Genomic DNA, 25,714 nt, shown 5'->3' with positions numbered 1-25,714 from the left:
CTGGTGGGAGCCAGACAAGTCACCCCATCCTGGATTTCACTGGGTGTCTAGTTTTAAAAAATGTGTAGGTGTGCTAGGGTTTCGTAGGTGGCGGCACAGCTAAGGTTCAAAACCTACAGCTAGGCTCTTTGCAAAAAAGTGGTCAGTTTTCACTGTAAAAATGGGATGTGTCCACGTTTAGTTTTGGGCCGTTTCCTGTTGCGGGCACTAGGCCTACCCACACAAGTGAGGTACTATTTTTATCGGAAGACTTTGGGGAATACAAAGTGGATGGAATTTTGTGGATGCACGCAGATTCCAAGGTTTTCCATCACAGAAATGTGAGGAAATGTGTTTTTTTTTTTACAAAGTTTGAGGTTGGCAAGGGATTCTGGGTAACAGAACCTGGTGAGAGCCAGATAAGTCACTCAATCATGTATTCACCTTGGTGTCTAGTTTTCAAAAATATATAGGCTTGCTAGGTTTACGTAAGTGCCGGCAGAGCTAGGGTTCAAAATCAACAGCTAGGCACTTTGCAAACAAGAGTCAGTTTTCATTGTAAAAATGTGGTGAGTCCACGTTGCGTTTTGGTCCATTTTCTGTTGCGGGCACTAGGTCTACCCACAAAAGTGACGTACCATTTTTCTCGGAAGACTTTGGGGAATACGAGGTGGGTGGAATTTTGCAGAGCCACGCAGATTCCAGACCTTTCCTTCACAGAAATGTGTTCTTTTGACAAAGTTTGAGGTTTGCAAGGAATTCTGGATAACAACCTGGTTGGAGCCAGACAAGTCACTCAATCCTGGATTCACCTTGGTGTCTAGTTTTAAAAAATGTATAGGTTTGCTAGGTTTCTCTTTGTGCCAGCAGAGCTAGGGTTCAAAATCTACAGTTAGGCACTTTGCAAGAAAAGGGTCAGTTTTCACTATAAAAATGTGGTGTGTCCATGTTGCGTTTTGGGTCATTTTCTGTTGCGGGCACTAGGCCTACCCACACAAGTGAGGTACAATTTTTATCGGAAGACTTTGGAGAATGCGAGGTGGGTGTAATTTTGTGGATACAAGTAGAGTCCAGAACTTTCCATCACAGAAATGTGGGGAAAATGTGTTTTTTGACAAAGTTTGAGGTTTGAAAGGGATTCTGGGTAATATAACTTGGTGCAAGTCAGACAAGTCACTCAATCCTGGATTCACCGGGTATCTAGTTTTAAAAAATGTATAGGTTTGCTAGGTTTCCCAAGGTGCTGGCAGAGCTAGGTTTCAAAATTTACAGTTAGACACTTTGCAAAAAAAAGGGGTCAGTTTTCACTGTAAAAATGTGGTGTGTACGTGTTGAGTTTTCGGCCATTTTCTGTTGCTGGCACTAGGCCTACCCACACAAGTGGGGTACCATTTTTCTCAGAAGCCTTTGGGGAATGTGGGGTGTGTGAAATTTTGTGGATCCAAGCAGATTCCAGAACTTTCCATCACAGAAATTTGAGGAAAATGTGTTTTTTTGTTTAAACAAAGTTGGAGGTTTGTAAGGAATTCTGGGTAACAGAACCTGGTGAGAGCCACTCAAGTCACCCCATTCTAGATTCCTCTGGGTGTCTAGTTTAAAATAAATTATAGGTTTGCTAGGTTTCCCTAGGTGCCGGCTGAGCTATGGTTCAAAATCCACAGCCAGGCACTTTGCAAAAAAAGAATCTGTTTTCACTGTAAAAATGTCGAGTGTCCAAGTTGTGTTTTAGGGCATTTCCTGTTGTGGGCACTAGGCCTACCCACACAAGGGAGGTACCATTTTTATTGGGAGACAAAGGGGAACATAGAATTGCAGACCAACTGTTATTACCTATTGAATTTCAATGTATTTCTGCCTTCCAAACGAAAGGCAATGTGTATAAAGAAGTCACTTTGAAAAATATCCTATAATTCACATGCTAGTATGGGTACCTGCAATTTTGGAGCTGTGCAAATAGCTACTGTTTCTAAACTCTATATTGCAATCCCATTTTAGAAATACATAGATGTCTTTCATACCGATTTTTCACTGTTTATATTTTCCTCAATGAATTGCTATTTACCCAGTACACAATCAAAAATCAATGTAAGACGCTGATGAGTCATTGGCTCTGGGTTCGTTGTGCTCTTAGTGAAGCTACAAGTCCTAGATATTCCCACATTCAGAAAGGTCCAGTAGATGGTACAGTATATTGCTTAAAAAAATCTGCCATACTTAGAAGAAGTTACAGGTGAAAACGTTGGCACTAATGGTTGTTTTTTTCAACTCATTTTCAGTTTTTCCTATTTTCAACTGTTAGTTTCTATTAAAAAAACCTTGAAGGATCTACACAAATGACCCCTTGTTGAATTCAGAATTTTGTCGACTTTTCAGAAATGTATACCTTTCCAGGATCATTATTGGTTTCATCCCTATTTCTACCATTAACTGGAAAGCACGAAAAATAGCAAAAATAGGCTATGTCCCAATAAAATGCCAAACTGTGTAAAAAATTGTTTTTTTTTTTAAAATGTCTGTCATTCCCTGAAAGCTGGAAAAATTGTGATTCAGCACCACAAACCTTTTGTTGATACCATTTGCAGGGAAAACAACAAAAGCTATCATCTGCAGCATTTTTTTTCCATTTTTCAAAAAAATAAATTCTGGTTTCCCTCCAGGGGAATAAACAAACCCTGGGTACCTTTGAAATACCCATGATTTTGGAAGTAAAGAACTCACATTTGGCATGGATACCTTATGTGGTCAAAAGGTTACAGGGGCCTAAGCGTGAACTACCCCAAATAGCCCAAAAAAGGCTTAGCACATGGGGGCAAAAGGCCTAGCAGCGAAGGGGTTAAGAAAAACGGGCTACACTTTTATTTTATAAAAAAGACTGCTTTATTAAAAAAGCAATCACCGACATGATGGTCTGCTAACCCCAGCAGGCCACCATCCATGTTATTTTTGCTTTTCCATTAGGGAATACTAAATGAAATTCATGGAGTTTCATACATTCAAATAGTGATTACCTAAGTGTGATTTACCTAAGTGTGATTAACAGAGAATAGCAATTAGGTAATCGCTATGTCCAATAATCATACACATGGCCCTAGATGAGCCCTTATGGCTAGTAAGAGTGGAAAAGCACCATGTATCGACGGTTTTCTCCTCAAACTCTTTAAGGAAAATGTATCCCTCTGGGGCCCCATAATGAACCTGGTATTGGAGGCGTGCGGTAGCTCTATTTTGTTGCACCCTTGGTCAAAGTCATTAATTGTTCCCATACATAAGAAGGGCGACCGTTCCAATCCAGCCTGCTATCACTCCCTCTCACTACTTGATTAATTGGTGAAACTTTTTGGTCGTATTATTTTTAATAGATTAGTGGGATGAAAATAATGAGATCTTTTGCAACAAATCTAAAATGCTGGCCTTCAAGCTGTACATTTAGATAACCTTCTCCTCCCTCTGATCAATGAGGCTAATCTGCTGATGAAATATCCTCTTGTTCCTTCTCCTCTATTGCTGATGTTGGCACAGACATCGACTTACTCTAATAAGCAGTATCCTCATGGCTAGAAATGATGTGGAATGTGCTTGGGGTTCATTGTGCATATATAAAAGGGATTTGTTTACCTACTTGTGCCTGTTAGGGCAATGCCTAGATTTGTGATGCATTTTGCCCACTGTATGTCACTCAACATGTACTTTGTAAATAGCAGCCTAGCATTACAATTTACATGGAAACATCAACCTTGTATAAAACTAAATCTGTGTGATGAAAGCCAAATTAATGAAAGATGTGCGCTATGCAGCCCTCAAAAACAGATGCAAATTATCAAATGCGTAGCTTGGTAAATATGACTTAAGCCTGTTGTCATGTGTTTATTTGTGTGACGCACAGACAACACAAGGGCTTAGTAAATTTGCTCCTCACTTTCAAATAACTTTCAGTGTAGTGGGCATGCATGATAGAGTCCCTGCTTGATCTCATGTGTCTCCGTAGGCACTCCTGTGCACCTATTGTGGGGACCATGGTGAGCAGCCACTTCTGACTGCTGGCACGAGTGCAAACTCATACACAGTGGTCTCAGTGGTTGCAGTGATGCTGCCCTGCTTGTGTAGAGGTCACATTCAGCTGTGGCAAGCCAGCAGGGTTCTAGGTGCTTCAGGCAGATCCACAGCTTCACCAGCAGATAGTGCAGATTTCAGGCTCACCTCGGGAGTCTGGCTGCCAGTTAGGCACCAGCCCTGGTTGTACACCAGTCCTTTAAGTACTTTGTAGAGCAGTCCCGTACAAAGTGAGGTGGTTTGGGTCCCAATGTTCGACATCAGCTCCAGACCTGGGGTGTGGATCCACAGTCTCAAACTGAAGAACCGGTTTGGGGTGAACTTCTTTCATGTATCTTCCTCAGGCTACTTTCCAGATATAGCCTTTGTGTAAAGTGAGGCACAGAAGGAAGCACTGATGCTGTGTTCACCCTGTAGCACCTACAACAGAGCCCCATTTAGGTATGAGGTTTCTGCTCCTGGCTCTCACCAGTCCAACTGGAGGAGTATTAAGGGACGGGCTAAAGATCAGCCTCACCTAGAGTATTCCTCACCATAGACAACAGAGGATGCAGTTTCACCCCTCTCATTTACCTTCCACCACACTTCAGTGCCGAGGAAGATGAATCAGTAGTTCCTTGCTAGAAAATGGCTTCATATGAGCAAATATCTAAAGGTAGCCCTGTCACCATCCTCCTCACTTCAGTGTCAGGTTCTCCTACCTCCAGCCAAAAGAATGCAAATAATACACTTTTCATTATCTTTGAACACACCCTCAGGCACATGCTATGCCATGCCAGATGCATCCAAACTTGGACTCCATTACACAGGGTAACTCACACATATATCTTATCACAAACTACACATGCACTTGCAATACACAGGGAATTCCAGCTCAAAGAAAGCTATGCACGTATATGTAATAATATAATTTTACTTAAATAGGCCAGTAGGCCTCACTACAAGTGGCAAGGATACAAAGATACTGGTCAAACTACTGGTCAGTTATCAAAAAATTATATGCTACCAAAAAATTATATGATTATCGTCTGTACCCAGGGCAGGGACAGTAATCCATTGCCATAATAGTGGCACACTTGCTGCGTCCCTCAGGGGCACTGGACAGGTCCGGGACCTCACACTGACAGGGTCCTGCCAAGGCCTGTGTATACACAGTTTGACTTGAAGGAGGCCTGGGCCAGAAAATACATTGGGATAACAGGATATACATGCAGTTGAGCACTCATGAGAGGGGTACATACCTGTATACCAGACAGGGGTCATTCCTTCCCAACCAAAATGACAATTATAGCAACTTTTCAGCAGAAACTTTTTAAGATTAAACCACATGTAGTTGGACATGGCCAGAGATTCTCACCTACTCAGGAGGAAAATAAATTACATAAAAAATACATTTAGGCAAAACAACAAAAAGATTTTCAATCACCAAGTTAAAGAGATCCGAAAGCTTTAATGTCAGAGGCAGGATATCAGTGAAATGATTAATATTGCAACACACTTGAAAAGGACTTTTTTGTTGGTAGAATAACTGCAAACAGATGGACTCTCGCTTGACTGTTGTCAGTCAATTTATTAATTGTCATTGAACTTTTAATGCACTGCTGTTTCAAGGAGTCAGCAATAACTTTCCAAACAAAGATACATTGCTATTGTAGACAGGCATCCTGTGTTTCCTCTTTTCTTAATTTTATGGCACTTTTTAATAGCATTCTTTTTCTATTAATATCTGCAGTGAACTGTTAGGATTTATTTGGACAAGTATTAAATTATATTTTGACTTTCACCATTCTATCAAGGATGGCCAAATTTGTTGTGTCTCGAAAAGCATATGCTGATTTGATGAAACCTTTTGGAAACAAATGTGCTTATGGATGTAAACACGTATATGATATTACTCAGAGTCCTAGGAAGATGTAAACACACGTATATATCATTCAGAGCTTCTCAAACAAATACATTTGCTATAGCCTTTGGGTCAACCATTTCCATGTAAGCATTCTTTTATTTATAACGTCATAGTTAAGGAGCTGTCAGAATAAGGTCAAAGAGGCAATAAGCTTTGCAGGAACAATTTGTAAGCAAGCAACAGGGAATGTACATTCACTTTCAAATCAATTACACTTTCTCAAAGCTTTTTATATACTTAAACAACTGTGGTGAATTAATAAATAAATAATAATTCCATGTCCTAATGTGGGGCATGATATACAAACATTGGGCCAGATGTATTGTTATTTCAAATAAAAAATTCTTAATTCCGATTCTCTGTGAATCGCAATTAGGTAATCGCTATTTGAATGTACGAAACTCCATGATTTTCATTTAGTGTTTCCTAATGGGTTGCAAATCGACCAACCTCACTAAAATCAGAGGGATGGTGGCCTGCTGGGTTCTGCAGACCACGATGTCTATGATCGCTTATACATAAAGCGATTATTATTTTTAAAATGCAACCCGTTTTCCTTAAAGGAACAGGGTTTCATTTAAAAAGAAAAATTAAATATTTTCTTTGGGACAACTGGCTGTTTAAAAAATACATTTTTATGAACATTTACAAAGAGTCAGGGGTCTCGTGGGTACACCTTCCCATTTGCGAATGGGTTACAACCTACTTGAAGTAGGTAGTAAAATGAGGACGTTTTGCGACCCTTCCTAACACGGAATCCGTATGTCATTGCAATTCCAGATTGCGATTCATGAGTGATGTCATTTGAGATGTCAGCAGTGATGTCATGAGTGATGTCACTGACCATGTCATGAGTGATTTAATATGTGACGTCATCAGCAGAGCATTGCGGGCGCGCGAGCTATAGTTAGCTGAACTAACTATAACGGGGGAATTTCAATGGTTTTGTACGAGTGAAAAGTCCAGCAACCTATAATGCCCCTGAAGCCTATGGTTTTTTCAGTGAATTTTTAAGGTTTTTTAAATGCTAATTCCTAACTAAAACGTGCTGAAACCTATGGTTTTTCAGTGAATTTCAAAGGTTTTTTAAATGCTAATTTCTAACTATGCCTACCGAGATAGGACATGTGAAGAAAGAAGAAAAAACGTACAGAAAGAAAAAAAAGAAATGCAGAAAGAAGCAACAGAAGTCTTCAAAGATGAAGAAAAGTGCAGGGAGAAGGATAACGTGCAGAAAGAACAAACAAAAGAGCAGAAAGAAGCCTTGTTGCAAAATCATACAGTACTCTCAACTTTTTCAGACGGATACTGGTGGTAACTGAGTCTGACTAACTAGTCCTAGAGCCAGTGCTATGTTAAAAGACACTAAGAATACAGTGAAAACACCTACATACACTAGGGAACACTATGCGTTGGGGTCCCTCTGTGATTAGCATGACCTCCTCTGTAAGCCCCTAGTATATAATAGGGCAGGGGATTAAAACAACCTCTTAAAATGCGCCACAGGGCGTGTTTGCACACGTCACCTCAGGCCCCGTCCCCTACCTTCCCCACTGTGTAAACACGCCCTGTGGCTTTAAGTTGGGAGATTAAATCCCCTTGAATTCTGAGGGTCCCACGGGTCCAACTAGACCACTAGGTACCTCCAGTAAGCGCCACAGAGCTGCGTTGCAGAGAGATGTAAAAAGGGGCGTGGCCTCAGAACACCTGTCTGCAATGCAGCTCACTGGCGCATACTGGAGATACCTGTTGGGCTAGTTGGCCCTCAGGGACCCTCAGTATTGAAGGGGAATTAATTCCCCAACTTACAACTGTCCATGGGGTGCATTTGCAGAGTGCTGCAAAGAGGGGGCGTGGCCTTCGGCGCGATGCCGGTCTTTTATTTATTTCATTTTTTTAAGAAGGAGGGCTGTGTGGGCCCTCTTCTTTTTCTAATTTATTGGCCCTGGGGACCCCATCCCCCAGGTCCTGCACCCTAATTTTTTTTGTTGAAACAATTACATCTGGAAGGAGGCCACGTGGCCCCCTTCCCAAGGCCTTAATCAGCCCCGGGGACCCCAACCCCTGGGTCATGGCCTTTTTTTAAAAAAAATTCTTTAGGAGGGGGGCTGCGTTGCCCCCCTCCTCAGGCCACTTATGCCCCAGGGGACCCCATCCCCCAGGGCCAGCCTTTGTTTTTTATTATTTTTTAAAAATATATATTTATAGAAACACCTTGGACATGCTGTACAAACCGTATGTACCTATCACCAAGATGATTTGCGTGATATTCATTAAAAGGCGACTATGCATACAATGCATACAAAGAATCCACATGGAATGTATTTACACCGCTAGTGAAGCTCTGACGTGTCTGACGCCCTAACGTGTTTAATCCCGGCGCCCCCGCTGGTGGGTACTCTCCAAGTAGACACCCTTTATTTATACAAACATGGGTAGCTATTGATGGGCACATTTAATACACACGCACACCAAGCCATTCAAAGGGGTTTCGACAAAAATTCAACCAAACTATGCAAGAAACCCCCCTCACGGTTAATAAAACACACATCCACCGCCGGATGTATAATACTTTTTATTTTACTCTCTGGAAAGGAGATGAACCTCACTTGAGAGTCACAGCGTGCTCCTGGCTGAGCCCAATGCTCTGTTACACCCACCAGTGCCCACCGAGTGCCACACACCTCTGTGTTGTATTCCACCAGCTAGTGCGTATGCTATGACACTCTAGCCCATGTGCACTGTAACACCACCCCGTGAATATGTCGTGCCACACTTGCCTTTGCACGGGTTATATTGCCCCAACGTGCCTTCCTCGATGCCTATATTATAACGCACAGCGCTATGCCATACATATTACAATCTGGGATCCATATCTTTGTCACAGTGCATATGCAAAGTTACACTCCCCAGCACATATTTTATATTACAACTTTAGAGACTAGTTAGGTTACACAACACTGCCCTGTGCATATTACACTCCAAGGCGCATATCGCATACCACGTGCTAGTGCCTGTGCTATCTTGCACTCTCCAATTAATCTGTCATTGCGCACAATGTATTGCATATTATATTTCACTCCCTGGTTCATCTTATATCACACTTTTTGGTACATAGTTTATACCATATAGTATATCTAGTTTTCATTTTCAATCGTGCTCTCATGACTATGTTCTATATAACACTGTGTCCACCTACCCTTTTCACGGGCATTACATTTTGCAATGGGGAGTGGAGGGTCAGGGGGTGTTTCTGCCAGGTGAACCCGGAGTCACAGTCACAAATGTCCTCTTCTTCCTGAATAAAAGTGAGATTATGCTGCATACTTGTTCATATTTTAAGTAGTTCGCACAGACACACATTTTAAAAACAATAAAGTTCCTAATACCCACCTTCTCTGAACAGTTAGCTTGCCACCCCATCCACCTCCTTCCTATCCTCTGTTGTCTGAATCCATGGACTAGTATCCTCCCTCCTGCCATGCATGGTCTGATGTGCTGCCACTGCCCTCCATTTAGCATGATGTACCAGTCCACTCCTCCTACCCTCCATTGCCCAATTCTATGGCCCATCATTGACCTCCTGATTAGCCTTGGTGCTTAGCTTGCTGCCCCTATTCTCCTTCCCCCTGCTCTCCGATGTCTTTGTGCATGCCCCTGCTCCATCCTTTTTGCCCACCATGTTCCATGGACCTGCCACTCCTATCTACTCTGAGTGTTCTGTTGAGCTGCCACTCCCCTCCCACCTGCCTAGCATTGTCAGATTACTGTAACCTGTCCCTGCCACCTCCATTCTGCCTGTCCACAGGCCATACCCCTATCCCCTTCCTCCTGTCCTCCATGGTCTATTTTACTGCCACACCCTTCTGCCCTCCCTGGTCTGTTGTGCTGCAACTGCTCCTCCTGCCTGCCCCGCGTGGTCTGTTGTGAGGCCCCTTCCCCTGAACTCTCTAGTCTGTGCCCAGGTCCTGACCCTCCCTTCTATCCTTCATGGTCCTTTGTGCATGCCCCTGCACCCTCCTTCTTGCCCATCATAGCCATTGTGCTGCCACTAACCCTCCCACTTGCCATGCATGGTCTTCTGTGCTGCTATGGCCCCTCCCACCTTCCCTGTGTGGTCAGCTAGCTGCTCCTGACCCCCTCCCACCTTCCCTACATGGTCTGTGTGTATGCCATCATAGTCACACTGTTGCTCTCCATGGTGTGTATTGTTTCTAGTGCCCATCCTGCCTGACCTCCATGGTCATCTTGCTGCTCCTGCCCTGCCCCCTTGACCCCAGCCCTCTGTTTCTATGTGCAGACCCCTATTCCCTCCCTCCTGTCTTGTCTGTTCCATTGTAATGCCCCTGATCCATCCCTCCTGCCCTTTATGGTCTGTTATGCTGCAGCTTTCTCTCCTGTCTGTCCATTATGGTCAGCTAGCTACCATTGCCTCTTTCCCCTCTGTTCTCTGTTGTCCATGTGCATGGTCCTGTCCCCTCCCTATTGCTTTCTATGGATTGTTGTGCTGCACTCCCGTCCTGCATGCCCTGTGTGGTGTAATGTGCCGCTGCAAACCCTGATGCCTTCCCTGTAGGGTCAGTTTGGTGCACCTCTCCATGTCCCTCCGGTCCTCTGTTATCCGAATCCATGTCCCTACCCCAATCCCTCCTGCTTACCATGATCCAATGTAACATACTTGTGAACATTTTGAACTTGGTAAGAGGGAGATTTCGAAAAAAAACTGGGTTATTGATTTTCCCCTTTGAATTACATTGAAAAAGAGGAGATTGGAGACAGGAGACAGATCAGATAAAGCCCATTTGAGCTTAAAAACATTGGACGTTTCCTGGCTGAAACGGGTCTGTTGGCATGTATGGTTGTACTACCACTGCCTCTTCCTTCTGCCCACAATGGTCTATTATATTGCCACAGCCTCTCTTGTCAGTCCTGTATTGTTGGTTTGATGCCCCTGCCCCCCTTTCCACAGCCCTCCATAATCTGTTGTGCTGCTACTGCCCTTCATGCCTGCCCAGTGTGGTCAAATTGTTGCCTCTGAACTCTCCTACCCGCCTTCATTTTTCAGAGTCCGTGACCCTGGCCTCTGCCTCTCAACAGTATCCCAATGAACAACTAGATTGCTAACATTCTAATTTTATTACAAAAGTGTGGAACGCCTGACGTCATCTTGATGTAATCAAAACTGTAATACCTAGAGCATTTCCTTTAGAAATTACATATATGAGAGGGTCTTATTTGCGTCAAAATTATGGTTAGTGCTCTAAAAAACTAAAATGAGGACATATTTTCTGAGTTTTCAAATAGCGACAAAGAACTTTTAAATTATTTGTAATCTTTATGTTTTTTTATCCAGTTGACCACTTGATTAAATGTTGCACTTAGGGGAGAGGATGCGGTGTTACTTCCAGAGCTGCAGACTTGGCAACTGGGGAACCAGGTTGGAGATCCTGCTTCAGCTCAACATTCTGTGATTCTGGTCAAATCACTTTATCTCCCCATGTTTCCAACCAAAATGAATTTGATTTTGTGTGATGTAACCAATGCTCATGTAAAGCACTCCAATACCTGACAAGGTGGCACTATATAAAACTGAAAATACACAAAAAATAAGTGTTTTGCACACTTCTGTCATTGGGCTACATGTGGGCTACATCTGGGTGATATTTGTGCTGCATTTGGGTTCTTTTGTCTCTGGTGGCCATCTTGGGAGATGTATTTGTTATGAAGTTTCCTAATTTCCTCATTTACTGCAGTCTCGTCAGTAGGAAATGCTTTTAGTTTTTTACTTTGATTCCATCAAGAAGGTATTCAGATATGTCACTCTCCTACCCGCCTTCAGGGGAGCTGCACGTTAGCAGCTCCCCTTGCCCAAAAGAAATGCTGGCTCCTGCAGGAGGAGAGGAGTTGGCAGGGACCGTGGGGGCATTGGGGCTCCCCCCACGGTCCCCAAATTGAGGGACGGCCCCAAGTTACTAGGGCCAGAAGAGGTCATGGGGAAAGGGGCCACGCGACCCCCCTCTCGGGAAAATTATTATAAAAATACATAGGAAGGCCTGTCTTGGGGCATGGGGGACCCCCTCGCAATTTTTTTTTAAATAAAAAGGCTGGCCATGCCCCGGGGGATGGGGTCCCCGGGGCCGAAATTGGCCCCTTCCCATTTATTTTTTATGTGGCAGGCCCTTGGGGATGGGTCCCCAGGGCCCAAAAAACATTGAAAGAAGAGGGGCCACTCAGCCCCTCTTCTAAAAATAAAAAATAAAAAAAGAAGCCGGCATCTCGCTGGAGGTCCCACCCCCTCCCTGCACCATTCTGAGTTGAGGGAGTAAGTTCCCTTGAATACTGAGGGTCCCTGGGGCTAACTAGCCCACCAGGTACCTCCAGTAAGCACCACACATCTGGATTGCTGAGAGGTGGTTCGAGGCCACACCCCTTTTTACACCAATCTGCAAACGCACCTCTTGGCGCACTGCTGGTGGGGCGATGAGGTCTTCTTTTGTCCTGCGGACCTCAGGACACAAGTGGACTTCATCCCCCAAGCTGCAGTTTGCCAGGAGGCACATTTGCAGAGTGGTGTAAAAAGGGTGTGTGGCCTCAGACCACTCTGAGCAATCCAGCTGTGTAGAGCTTACAGGAGGTATCTGGTGGGCTACTTGGCCCCCAGGGACCCTCATGAGGAAAGGGGACTTCATCCCCCAAACAAGAGCGCGCCAGGAGGCGTGTTTTCAGAGTGGTGGAGAAAGGGGGTGTGGTCTGTGTCCACCTCTCAGCAATCCCACTGTGTGGGGCTTACTGGAATTAAGAGGTAGGTAAGTTGGCCCTTAAGGACCCCATCAGTAAAAGGGACTTCAATCCCCATCCAAGAGCACACCACGGAATGCGTTTGCAGAGTGGTGGGCAAAAGGGGCATAGCCTGGTATGAGAACTTAGAAATCCTGCTGTGTGGTACTTACTGAAGGAAATAGGAGGGGCAGTTGGCCCCCAAGGATGTTCTTGGGACCAACTACCTCTTGTGTTACCTCCAGTAAGTCCCACACAGTAGGATTGCTAAGACGTCTTCGGAGGCCACGCCCCCTTTCTCCACCACTCTGCAAACGTGCCTCCTGGCAGACTACGGGATGGGGATAAAGTCCACTTTACTCCTGAGGGACTTTGGGGACCAAGAAGCCTTCCTGGTACCTCCTGTAAGTCCTATGCAGCAGAATTCCTGAGCACTGGTCGGAGGCCCAGCACCCTTTCTCTACCATTCTGCAAACGTGACTTCTAGTTAAAGAAGCATCATTCTGCACCTCTGACTTAGAGGTAATTTTAATCCCCCTGCCCTATTATGTACTAGGGTCTTACTGAGGAGGTCATGCCAATCACAGGGGTACCCCAACCCATAGTGTACCCTAGTGTATGAAGGTATTTTCACTGTATTCTAAGTATCTTTTAGCATAGCACTGGCTCTAGGCCTGGTTAGACAGACTTAGTTACCACTAGGGGTGGGCGGAATTTGCATAGTCGCGCTACGCAAAGCTCCGGAAAATGGTAAAAAATCTCCGTGAGCACGCAGAAATTGTGCAAACACACAGAATTGCTTGTTCCGCCCGTTCGTGATGCTTTTTTCCTGTTTGCATGCTCAGGGGGAAATATCTAGCAAACACGCATTTTGAAAGCAAATAATTTCGCGAAGCCGCAGATCCTGGTTTTTGACAATTCTGCGTTCTGCGCGAAATGCAAAATTACCCAAAGTCTTCAAATTCTGCGAGCAGACTGGAATTCACCACTCAGGCCTATTTTCCACCAGTACCCGTCAGCAAAAAGTTGGGTGCACCGGATGACTTTGCAATAAGGACTCTTTCTGCCCCTTTGTTGGTTCTTTCTGCACCTTTCTTTGTCTTTCTGGGCTTCTGTTGCCTCTTTCTGCAGTCTTCTTGTTTCTTTCTGCAACTTTCTTCTTCTTTCTGCACATGTCCTACCTATGTAGGAATAGTTTGAAATTAGCAATTAAAAAACCTTTGAAATTCACTGAAAAAGCCATAGGTTTCAGGGTCAATGTAGGTAGAAATTAGCATTTAAAAAACCTTTGAAATATACTGAAAAAAACATAGGTTTCAGGGACGTTATAGTTAGTTGGACATTTCACTCGTACAAAACCAGAGAAATTTGGCCGTTATAGTTAGTTGAGCTAACTATAACTCGCTCCCCCACAATGCACTGCTAATGACATCACATATTACATCATTCATGACATGGTCAGTGACATCACTGATGACATCACTGATGACATCTCAAATGACATCACTGATGACATCATCCATGTGATAATCTGATGCACCTCCCCACACCCTAATATAACCTAGAGGAGTTGGCCTAACAGCTAGGGTGCTCGACCTCGGACCTGGGGAATTGGGTTTGAGTCTTGGTAATGACGCTGAACATCCTGTGATTCTGGGCAAATCCCCAGTGCCTAACAAAAAAAATGAATGTGTGTCCTCATGTAACATAACTGGTGCTTTGTAAAGCACTCTAATACCTGATTGGATTTCGGTCAAGTTCGCACTATATGAAACTCTACAAAAAAAAATAAAAACCTTTGATACACCCACTCTAAAATGTAGACTACCATTTTCAAAACAATAGACAAACCAATACCAGTTACTACATACCCACCCACTGATTCCTAGGTCTACACACACATCTACTCATTCACCTATACAGTCACTCATGCATGCAATCACTCATCAGTACAGCACTATCATTTGCACTCTTACACCTATACAGACGCTAACACACCGTCACTCATCCATAGAGTTAGTCACACATCTAGCCAGTCATGCATAGAATCAATCACACTCCCATTTACTTACCTATACAATTATACACATACCAACTCACTTATGCATACAGATACTAACACATACTTGCGCTCTTATACAATCACTGATACAAGCACCCTCTCATCCACTCAACCACTCTCTCAATCACACACTCTCAGTTATAGCCATTTAAATACTCTAACACACATATATACTACCTTTCACATATGTAGTTACTCACACATGTACCACTGAGATAAACATTCACTCACTAACACACCCATACACACACTCACCCACCCATACAGTCCATCACAGATTTAGCCTTGAAACCATGCACCCAGTGAATCACCCAGTCACACATCTATGCACAGAGTCACCCACACCCCACCCACACAAACACTCAGACACCTATACAGATACTCAGACAAACAAGCAATAACTCATATAGACACTCATATAGCTATTCACAAACCCATGGAGCCGCTTATACACTAACAGACAGACGGATAGAGACATTCACACAGTATAGTCACCCATGCATTCAGTAAGATACGTTTAATCACTCACTTATACAGTCAATCACGCACCTCCTAAATCATCCATTCAGACACTTACACACCCACTCATTCTTCAATACGCCTTTCCCTATATATATTAAACATATTTAAACTTTACAGAAAAACACAGTCACAGGATGATGTCATCAGTGATGTCATTTGAGATGTCATCAGTGATATCATCAGTGATGTCACCGACCATGTCATGAGTGATGTAATATGTGATGTCATCAGTAGTACATTGCGGGGGCACAAGTTTTAGTTAGCTGAACTAACTATAAAGGGGGAATTTCAATGGTTTTGTACGAGTGAAATGTCCTACTAACTATAACGCCTCTGACACAGGTGTTTTTTTCAGTGAATTTCTAAGGTTTTTTAAATGATAATTTCTAACTATAACATATCTGAAACCTATGGTTTTTTCATTGAATTTCAAAGGTTTTTTAAATGATAATTTTCAAATATAATAGTTGTTATACCTATGTTTTTTAACTGAATTTCTAGAGTTTTTTATCTGTTAATTTGTAAATATAATATTTATTAAACAATATTATATACTTTTCTGGAAATTGCAATTCTTTGTAAAAAATGTTTATAAAAGTGTTATATTGTATAATTATTTTTTTCTATTTTTTTTAATATAATTATGTAACGTCCTTTTTTTAAAAATTATTTATTTTTTTCACAAAAATGTTGGGAGTCGAACACCCAAAGCGCACCAAACATGGTGGGTGCGTGCGTTCTAGCCACCATTTTGAAAAAGTTGTGAAGGATCCGTATACGGTCTGTGACGTGTGCGTGGCTTCCAGTTACGTCATATATATATATCACGTGGTATGCGCGATAGGTATGCGACTGATGCGCAACTCCTTCTCTTGCGTATTCGCGACACATGCGTATTAAGGTACGTGACGTTTGCGCGGTGGCGGGCCCCACGTGACATCATATACGTGCCGGGATGCGCTGGGTTCACGATTCACGTAAAAGTTTTTATATTTTAAAATTATATGTATGTGTCTTTAATGTACATATTAGGGCAAGAGATTATCTAAGATATTCATAAAAATAATATATTTTTACTTGTAATAAACTTATATTATTGTTAAATATATTTTCGCGGAGTCACGTCGGGTGCGTTCTTCGTGAGCGCAGGGTGCACGATTCCCATGTGACCTAAAAAAAAAGGATTTGATTGGTTCATAACATTTCCCATTGCAACAGTTGAAGGACCCCACCCATTTTAATCATTCTGTTTGGAGCAATTGATGAGAGACATCTCATCTCCTTCCAGAGCTGCTTTTGGAATTTTGTTGGTGTTTTTAAAAAATTGCATTGGAGCAATGGCATCTGGTTCACAAGCTCCTCATCATTCTTCAGGTGAAGATATCTTGGAGGAAGATCCTGCCAAGAAGAGGCCTGAATCAGTGGTATGGACATTTTTCACCTTTCCTGCCGGAGAAAAGAAGGTGAATGCAAGAAAAGTCACATACATGCTGTTTAACAGGGTCCTGTCGCGAGGCAGTGACAAGAAATACTCATGTGGAAAAGCGAGTATGTATAAACATCTGCGCACCATTCACCCCCGGAATCTGGCACGAAAAGAAATGAGACGTACAGCAAAAAATTCACCACCAGGCATTGCTAGCACCTCCGGAGCATCCACATCAGCACCCCCAATTGACATTCGCCCGGAATTTGCTTTTCTTCAGCAGCACTGCACTAAATGCAAAACCATCATCTGCTATGGTGAACAGTCAGTGGATACTGTGTGTGTAGCACAGCTGAACCATAAATTATATATTTTAATTTTTTTAGAATGATGTTTAATTCCAAAAGCTAACTGTTTACTTATTTCCTTTTTTGTTCAATTTTTAAAAACCAAGAAAAGTACAAAATTGCTCGAAAAATACAAAACAAAAAAAGAAGAAAAAAATGAATTTATTTATAAGTGCTTAGGTGTTGGCGGAGTGATAGGATAAGAAGATAGTGGTGGATGGGTGATTGAGGAAATGCATGGGAGTGACAGGTGGATTGCTAAACTACATGGGTACAAAGTGGGTGTTTGCAAGAGTGTATCAATAGTATGTATGTGGTTAGAAGTCTGCATGCATAGTGCATACAATATTGTACCTGTACTTGTGTTAGTGGCTAGGCCATTCCATAAGTACATGACTAGTAACTAGAATGATTACAGTGGTGCAAGCAGAGAGCATGGTGAATTGAAAAGTGCTTAGGTATTGGTGAAGTGATAGGATAAGTAGATAGTGCTGGATGGGTGATTGGAGAAGTGCACAGAACTGACAGGAGGATTCCAAGCCTGCAAGGGTACTAACTGGGTGTTTGCAAGAGTGTATCAATAGTATGTATGTGGTTGCAGCTCTGTACGCATACTGCACAGAATATTGTACCTGTACTTGTGTTAGTGGCTCGGCCATTCCATAAGTACATGAGTAGCAACTGGAAGGATTACAGTGGCGCAAACAGAGTGCATTGTGAATTTATAAGTGCTTAGGTATTAGGAAAGTGAAAGGATAAGTAGATAGTGCTGGATGGGTGATTGGAGAAGTGCATGGGACTGACAGGAGGATTCCTAGCCTGCATGGGTAGTAACTAGGTGTTTGCAAGAGTATATCAATAGTATGCATGTGGTTACAGCTCTGTATGTATACTGCACAGAATATTATACCTGTACTTGTGTTAGAGGCTAGGTCATTACATACGTACATGAGTAGTAACTGGAATGATTACAGTGGTGTAAACAGAGTGCATGATGAATTTATAAATGCTTAGGTATTGGCGGAGTGATAGGATAAGTAGATAGTGCTGGATGGTTGATTGGAGAAGTGCATGGGACTGACAGGAGGATTCCTAGCCTGCATGGGTACTAACTGGGTGTTTGCAAGAGTATATCAATAGTATGTATGTGCTTACAGCTCTGTATGTATACTGCACAGAATATTATACCTGTACCCGTGTTAGTGGCTAGGCCATTCCATACGTACATGACTAGTAACTGGAATGATTACAGTGGTGCAAACAGAGTGCATGGTGAATTTATAAGTGCTTGGGTATTGGCGGAGTGATAGGATAAGTAGATAGTGCTGGATAGGTGATTGGAGAAGTGCATGCGACTGACAGGAGGATTCCTAGCCTGCATGGGTACTAACTGGGTGTTTGCCAGAGTGTATCAATAGTATGTATGTGGTTACAGGTCTGCATGTATACTGCACAGAATATTGTACCTGTACTTGTGTTAGTGGCTCGGCCATTCCATAAGTACATGAGTAGTAACTGGAATGATTACAGTGGTGTAAACAGAGTGCATGGTGAATTTATAAATGCTTAGGTATTGGTGGAGTGATAGAATAAGTAGATAGTGCTGGACGGGTGATAGTGCAGGGGACTGACAGGAGGATACCTAGCCTGCATGGGATAGTGTTTGCCTTACTTAATCTTACCTTTGACAGTAGTAGATATCAAAATATTCTAAACATATTTTGCAGTTGTTTTTTTATAATTTACACTTTTTAAAATTTCAAACTTTAGAATTAGGATCTGTGAAAGAGAAGAAAAAATACAGTTATAATATATAATATTATAATTTTATAAACACAACATAATTTAAGCATAATATAAATTATTTTCTTTGCCTTTGTTGCTGTTCTCGGAATATATTGAATTTCACTATAAATAGTGCTTATAATGTTACTCATCACATAACAGCGGGCAGAAAAAAAAAGAAGATTGTTTAAAAAAAAACAAATCTGTGTAAAAAATATTTTCATCATAGTCAACTATCTCTGCATATTGCATAAAAATGAAATCCTCAATAACATAGCATATAATACAAATCACACATATGTAAAATGCTTCTTTGTAACAGAATTTTGTTACTACAATATGAAAGAACTGCAATAATATTCAATCAACAATTCTTTATAATTTCCATATACTCTAAATGATGTCCTGTAACCCCTTTACCGCGGCACAAAATCCGCTGTGGTGCGGTGGTTTTAAAGAGTGGGCGGGGCCGCGTCGGCCAACGGACATGTGCAGCACTAGCCAGGTAGTGCTCGTGACGGCCGTTGGCTGACAGAAGCAGCGAACGAGTTAAAATATATGCTGTCAGAATATCCCAGAAAAAGTGCTTAATTCATATTAATATCTTTCCTCTAGGCCAAATGATATTCCTGAAATCCTTTATACTGAAATTGTCCAAAGTAATCATATTAATACATTTTAACGTATTCCCAATACGCTGAATTATGTTCATAGAGCTTTGGCTTTAAAATTATTAGGTATGAATTTGGTCATTCGTTCGGCAAACGATATCTAAAAACCAAATTGGTATCATTACAATATGTCCATCCTTTATTACATTTTAAATAGACAGTGTAATGTCCAGATGTTGTAGAAGGACCATCGTGGAAAATAATTGCTACTACTACAGAAGTTCTTCCTGATATTGATAGTTGACTTGCTACAACATTTTTTATGAAAGTTTTCAATTTTCTTCCATCATCTGTACAACATTGTATCATTAAAATTATATATTGTCCAAATGTTTGTATAAATAGTGTTGATAACATTTCTGATTTGCATTGGCTACACTCCATGTTTTGATTTGCTGCTTTAACTAATTTGTTGAAAGACACTGTTTTACAGTCTGGTATTGTTAAATATATGAATCTTTCAGTGTCTATGTTAGTGGTAGAAGTAAACCTACAATTTTCACATTCATGTTCCCATTTATAACGAAGTCCAAATAGATTTTCAATTTGTATTCCTTCATCTTCTAATACTGCAAGCATATACATTAGAAATTCCTGAGCATCTTGTTGCACATTCTGTGTAATTTGCGTAGAACCAGAACAGATATCCAGAAGATTCTGAATATCAGAATCACTTTGAATTTTACTTTTGTCAGTTCTCAATTTTTCAATAATTGAATGCAACAAGGAACAAAACCTTTTTTCTCGATTCTCCATAATTTGCTGTTGCAGATTTTCTAGAAAAAATACAACATTTACCACTACATTAGCATAGCAGTTGATACCTGAACTATTTTTAACTGATATCCAACAATCTCTTCAATAGTGTCCTTTTTTCTTTTTGCTTGGAATTTCAACATTATCTTGATTTATTTTCTATTCTCTTTAACTTTACTACAGATATTCTCATACCTTCTTTTTCAACCTACTACACACTTTTCATATACAAGATATTCAGCTAAAGTGGGAGCAAACAGTCTCCTTAACCGATTATACTCTCTTACACAATTTACATCTGCACAAATCTTTCTCTCATCAAAATCAATCAAATGCAATCCAGATAAAGTTCTGACTCGGGACAAAGCAACATATGCCATACCCTCTTTAAATAAGGTTCTTCCAATGTTTACCAAAGCACTGTCTACACTTAAACCTTGAGATTTATGAATAGTCACCGCATATGCCAAAGAAAGAGGAAACTGTTTTCTATGAACATACAAATCTTTAACAAGCAAAAAACGGGCAGAACAACGAGCAATTTGTTTTACTTCTTCAATCTGATCAAATTTGATTTTCAAACATTCAGTTCCATCTTTTTTTTGATAATTAACAAAATCAACAACTTTTGCCATTGCTCCATTTACTTAACCTTTTTCCACATCCAAATTACGCCGTAAAATAACCTGACAGTTTACAGATACATATGAATTCTTTTCTAAAAAAGCAGTTTTAGATATAGATTTTTCTAAAGAATCCAATTTTCTTTTTTAATTTTTCCGTCAAAATAATAGTAATTCCTTCATGCTCTATTTTATCAATGGCTTCCATTTTTATTATTTGTTCATGTTCCAGCTTTAAAAGTTCTTTGTTGAATGTAGAACACTCAAGCAGTGTTGGCATTAGGCAGATTAAAAATGTATTTTCTGCAATTTTTTTGTATATTTTTGCAGGAACTATATTTTCATTTGTAAACAAGTTGGTAAGTTGCTGACTTTGCAAAGCTTGTTTGCCATGTTCTGTCAATACTCCAATCCTTATATCTTGAAGAATGGTTCCATAATCTTCATCACTTGCTTGTCACATATTTTTAATGATTTCTTTGTCTTCAAAATATGACCAAATGTTAACGTTTCCAACACTTCCCAAAGACTTTGTGGTGTCTTCATGCACAAGCGCTTTAAAATACTGGTTGCCCTTTTACAGGAGTAAGTTGCAGTAGATCACCAAAAACTATCACGTATTTGCTGCATTCTTAAATGCACAAAGACAAGCACTAAGTTTGAGACCATGCTCACCTCATCAATAATCAGAAGTTTCATTTTCTTTAGCACTCTTGAAACTTCATAACAAGCTTCTCCAGATAACTTGTGATATTCCAATTTATTTTCATGTTCTATAGGTAGCATTAGTAAACGACGTAATGTAATTCCTTTAATGATGTGTGCTGCCAACCCAGTTGGAGCAGTTACAACACAAGACAATTGTGAGTCAGTTGTTTTAGGTAGATACGTGGTCAAAACGTTAATCAAGAAACTTTTTCCTGTACCAGCTTGACCACTGACAGGTTTAAATGATGTGCAAGTGCATTCTTTCATTTCATGAAGAAAACAATGGTCGTTCTGTTGTCTAACTTGCTGATATATTTCTTTCTGTTCAATATTTAGTTGTTCTTCCAAGTTTTCTAAGTCCATAATATCTTCTTGAGCTTGATGCATTGCTGTTTCCACCTCACTCATAGCGATTTCTGATTCATTTTGAAGAATTGGTTGTCCTAGTGGATCTTGACTCAGTGAAGTGGAACTTTGACTGTCTTGAGAACTGTCTCTAGCAATCTAAGCTGCAATTGCAGCTTCTTGATCAATTTCTTCATTCAACATTTTGAGATAATTTGCAAAGAATCTTCATAGCACAGAACATCTCCAAGTAATTCCAGTTCTGTACGCCAAGGCTTGAAGAGTTACAAAAGTGCTAAATAGTAAAATTCTCTTTTATCAGGAGTATCACAACTCAGTTTCCTGTGATTAATCAGATTTCCTTTACTATGTTTCACCAAACATCCTTCTAAACCAATCACTGCTTATTTTTTTTCATTTATGTTTTCTGTAGTATTTCTCTTAAAACTGTAATATTGCAGCACTACATAGAGACATATGTTTTCAAGATGATGACTTCTATTTGGATAGTATGTATCCAACATGTTTGTTTTCACAATATCTGTGCGTTCTGGTTAATTTACTGCTAAATATTCGATTTCTTGTATAGATTTAAGTACTCGATTTCGCATTGCAGCAAGACCTTGACTCGCCCAAATGATCCCTCTTGACATTGAATATAAACTTGGAGACGACAACCGATCTGAGCATTCGTACGCTCCAATCTCTCGATGGGATAACATCTTCAAACTAAAACTGTACAATTTCTTACTAAGACTCTTCTCGTGAGAAATTTCTTCCCACATTTTTTCAACTCTGTCTTTTCTGATTTTGTTATGTATGATGTTACATACCGAGCAACAGCAATGGAATTATCCGCAGCATACTGGATATCCATATTAGCATTCCACATTGACAGAATAACTGTATTATAATCATTGATATACATTGATTCTTCACTTCTTTTCATATTGTAAGGGTTTTTGGGTGATTTTCTAGTGATGGTATGTCTCACTGCTGACATGAAACTGTTTACTCTTCCTTTGGATATTACTGGACGTGGAAATCTGAAACGACATTTGGTATAAAACTTTTCCTTCGATTTGTATTTCCGTTGACAGTATATGCCACATCAATGACTTTGGAATCGTAACACTTGTTGCCTTAAGGTGTTTTCTTCTGTTCTTTTTGGTATAGCACATGTGACATAATCTTCAATAAAAGATAAAACAGCATCATCCGAATCAGTTCCAAATTTGGGTGCATCCTTGATCCATAAAAGCATATGTATATGAGGAGCACCTCTAGCTTGATACTCCTTTCTCCAAAAGAAATCAATAACTTCTCCAAGAGGAGGATTCTTTTTATTGCAGATAAAAGACATCAGAGCTTCAAATCTCTGATTGAAATATCTGCATACATTTACAGGATCCAAACAACACAATTCTCCAGGTGTCTTGTGTTCAATATTTTAAATATTTTAATTTGCCTCTCGAAGAAATTCAAGTAAATCATCCCAAGTGTCTTCAGCACAGATTAGGGTAACAAACCACATAGGAGTTCCTAAGTTCCTTAGCATGCTTTTAAGTTCTCCATGACGGTGATACCAATACTCATTAGTACCGCGCTGACATGCCATCAAACTAATCAGTTGAGATTCTAAATGATTGTCTCTCTGATGTACTTTATCCATAAATTTCTTTGCAGAAAAATTTTGAAGACGTACTCCTGTTTTTAATATGTGGTTGACTGCATATCAAAGTCCAGACCAGTCACTCTCAAACAAAAGATGAAATATAGATGGGATACATTGTCGAAATCTTGCATCTTCTGCATACAATGTTGTTGTCCAATATTCTGATGCAGGAATCTGTACTGATCGTTTGTCATATCGTCCACCTCTTCCAGTTGGGAACAGCTGCGGAAAACAACGAGCTTCCAAACTTTTTTCCCAAACACTCATGGGAGTCCCCTTTGCTTTCTTCATTTGGAATAATTCAATAGTATGCCCTATCACTTCTTTTGAATGAAGTGGATGTACACTATAATGTTCATAAATTTCTTCACTTTTGGACATGTCCTCTTTCTCAATTTGACCACTTGACTTTTCACTATCATCTCCTAAAAGTATTTCTTCTTCTTCCACATACACATTTTTGTAGCAGTCATTGTTTTTTTATAAGATATAATGTTGCCTTTTTGCACTTTCCTGACATCCACTAATTACTGCCAGATTTTCCTGCTCTTAGTAGGAACACCATTAACTAGAATAACTAGTGGTTCACTTTCTCCATTCTCTACACCAATAGTTTCAATATTTTTCTTTAAATCTAGAGGTAAATATACAACTCTACCTTGTAATCCTCTCTGTAAATCTGTAGGAGGCAATTTACCTGTTTTAGGCTCCATACGAACTATAGCCTGAAATGGGTGCACACATTGAATCAGAATAGACTCATATGTGTTTAAACCTATCAGTTCTGGAGGAATAGTTACCAACTTTAGATTATTATGGACAGCTCTAACAGGCATTTTATTATCGTCTAATTTGTTATAACAATATTTACAAATATGCTGATCAGTACCCAAATCAAAGCAATCCTCTACCAGCAAATTCCTTCCACTTATCATTATTTTCTCTTTCACTTTTTAAATACAGATCAACAGTCCTAGTATGATTTTTATAGTGAGTTTGTCGACAACAAATACAAGTATAATTTGGCCTCTCACATGAAATTACCTTAAACTTTGTAATTTGTTCTTCAAACTTCTCTGTACTACTATTTTCCACATTTTCTTTAACACCTACTTCTATCAATGTCTCACTTTGTCCACTCTCTTCTTCAGGACCAAAGTAACAAAACTCTATTTCATCACAAACCTTTTTTACATATGATACTGACACATGCAAAAGAGCACTGTTTAACTCATTTAAAATTATTGCTGGACTTTTTGCGTAATACAATCTTCTGACTAACTTCCGCATTTGAGAATGATGTACTGCTAACATTCTAAAATGATGAAAAACTCTTTGACATACTTTTCTAGAAAGACAAGCCAGAGAATGACCTTGCAAACCAGTATTTTTCTCACTCTGCAAGGATCTAGTCCTTGCAACATCTTAATCTTTTGTTTAACACATTTATTTTACTATACTCTCGTAAGAAATTCCGCAAAATAACAATAGATTCCTGTTGTATACTGAAAATACTACTACAATCCCAAGTATACACTGGAGCTTTATCATGTCTCCGTAGAACTTCATCAGCTGGTATCAACTGCAAGCAATAATGTATTTGTTTGGAAATAACTCTCTTCATTAAAAAAAGGCTCTGAACTTGAACTGTGTTTCCATTCACCCAAAACAAATCAAAAAAGTTTGTTCTGTTAATTACTCTCTTCTTTTTACTTTTGGCCTTCATAAAATGTATTGGCTTATCTAGTGATCGAATTCTGTTTAAAACTAAAATTAATAATTTCCTTTTTAATTCAAAAGCCTTCTCAACAATAGTTTCAATCTGTTTCTTCTTTTCATAAGATGCTGATCTAATTCTTCACATCTTTCAACAAATTAAAAACAACTCTATTGTAAAACATTCTCTTTCTAATTTCTTCAAACTGAATCTTTCTCCTTTTACCAAAAATTGATTCTTCAGAATGCATTTTTCCATTAACTTCTCCTTTTTCTTTTTATTCTTCTTTGTTGTTGGGGCATTCTTTGTATATTCCACATTGTGCACACTTTTTTTAGCCTTTGAAAGATTTTTAATAAATTCTT

This window comes from Triturus cristatus, chromosome 5_2 (genome assembly GCF_964204655.1).
Source record: "Triturus cristatus chromosome 5_2, aTriCri1.1, whole genome shotgun sequence".
NCBI lineage: Eukaryota > Metazoa > Chordata > Amphibia > Caudata > Salamandridae > Triturus > Triturus cristatus.
The sequence above is the reverse complement of the archived record's forward strand: the minus strand, read 5'-3'. Positions refer to the sequence as shown.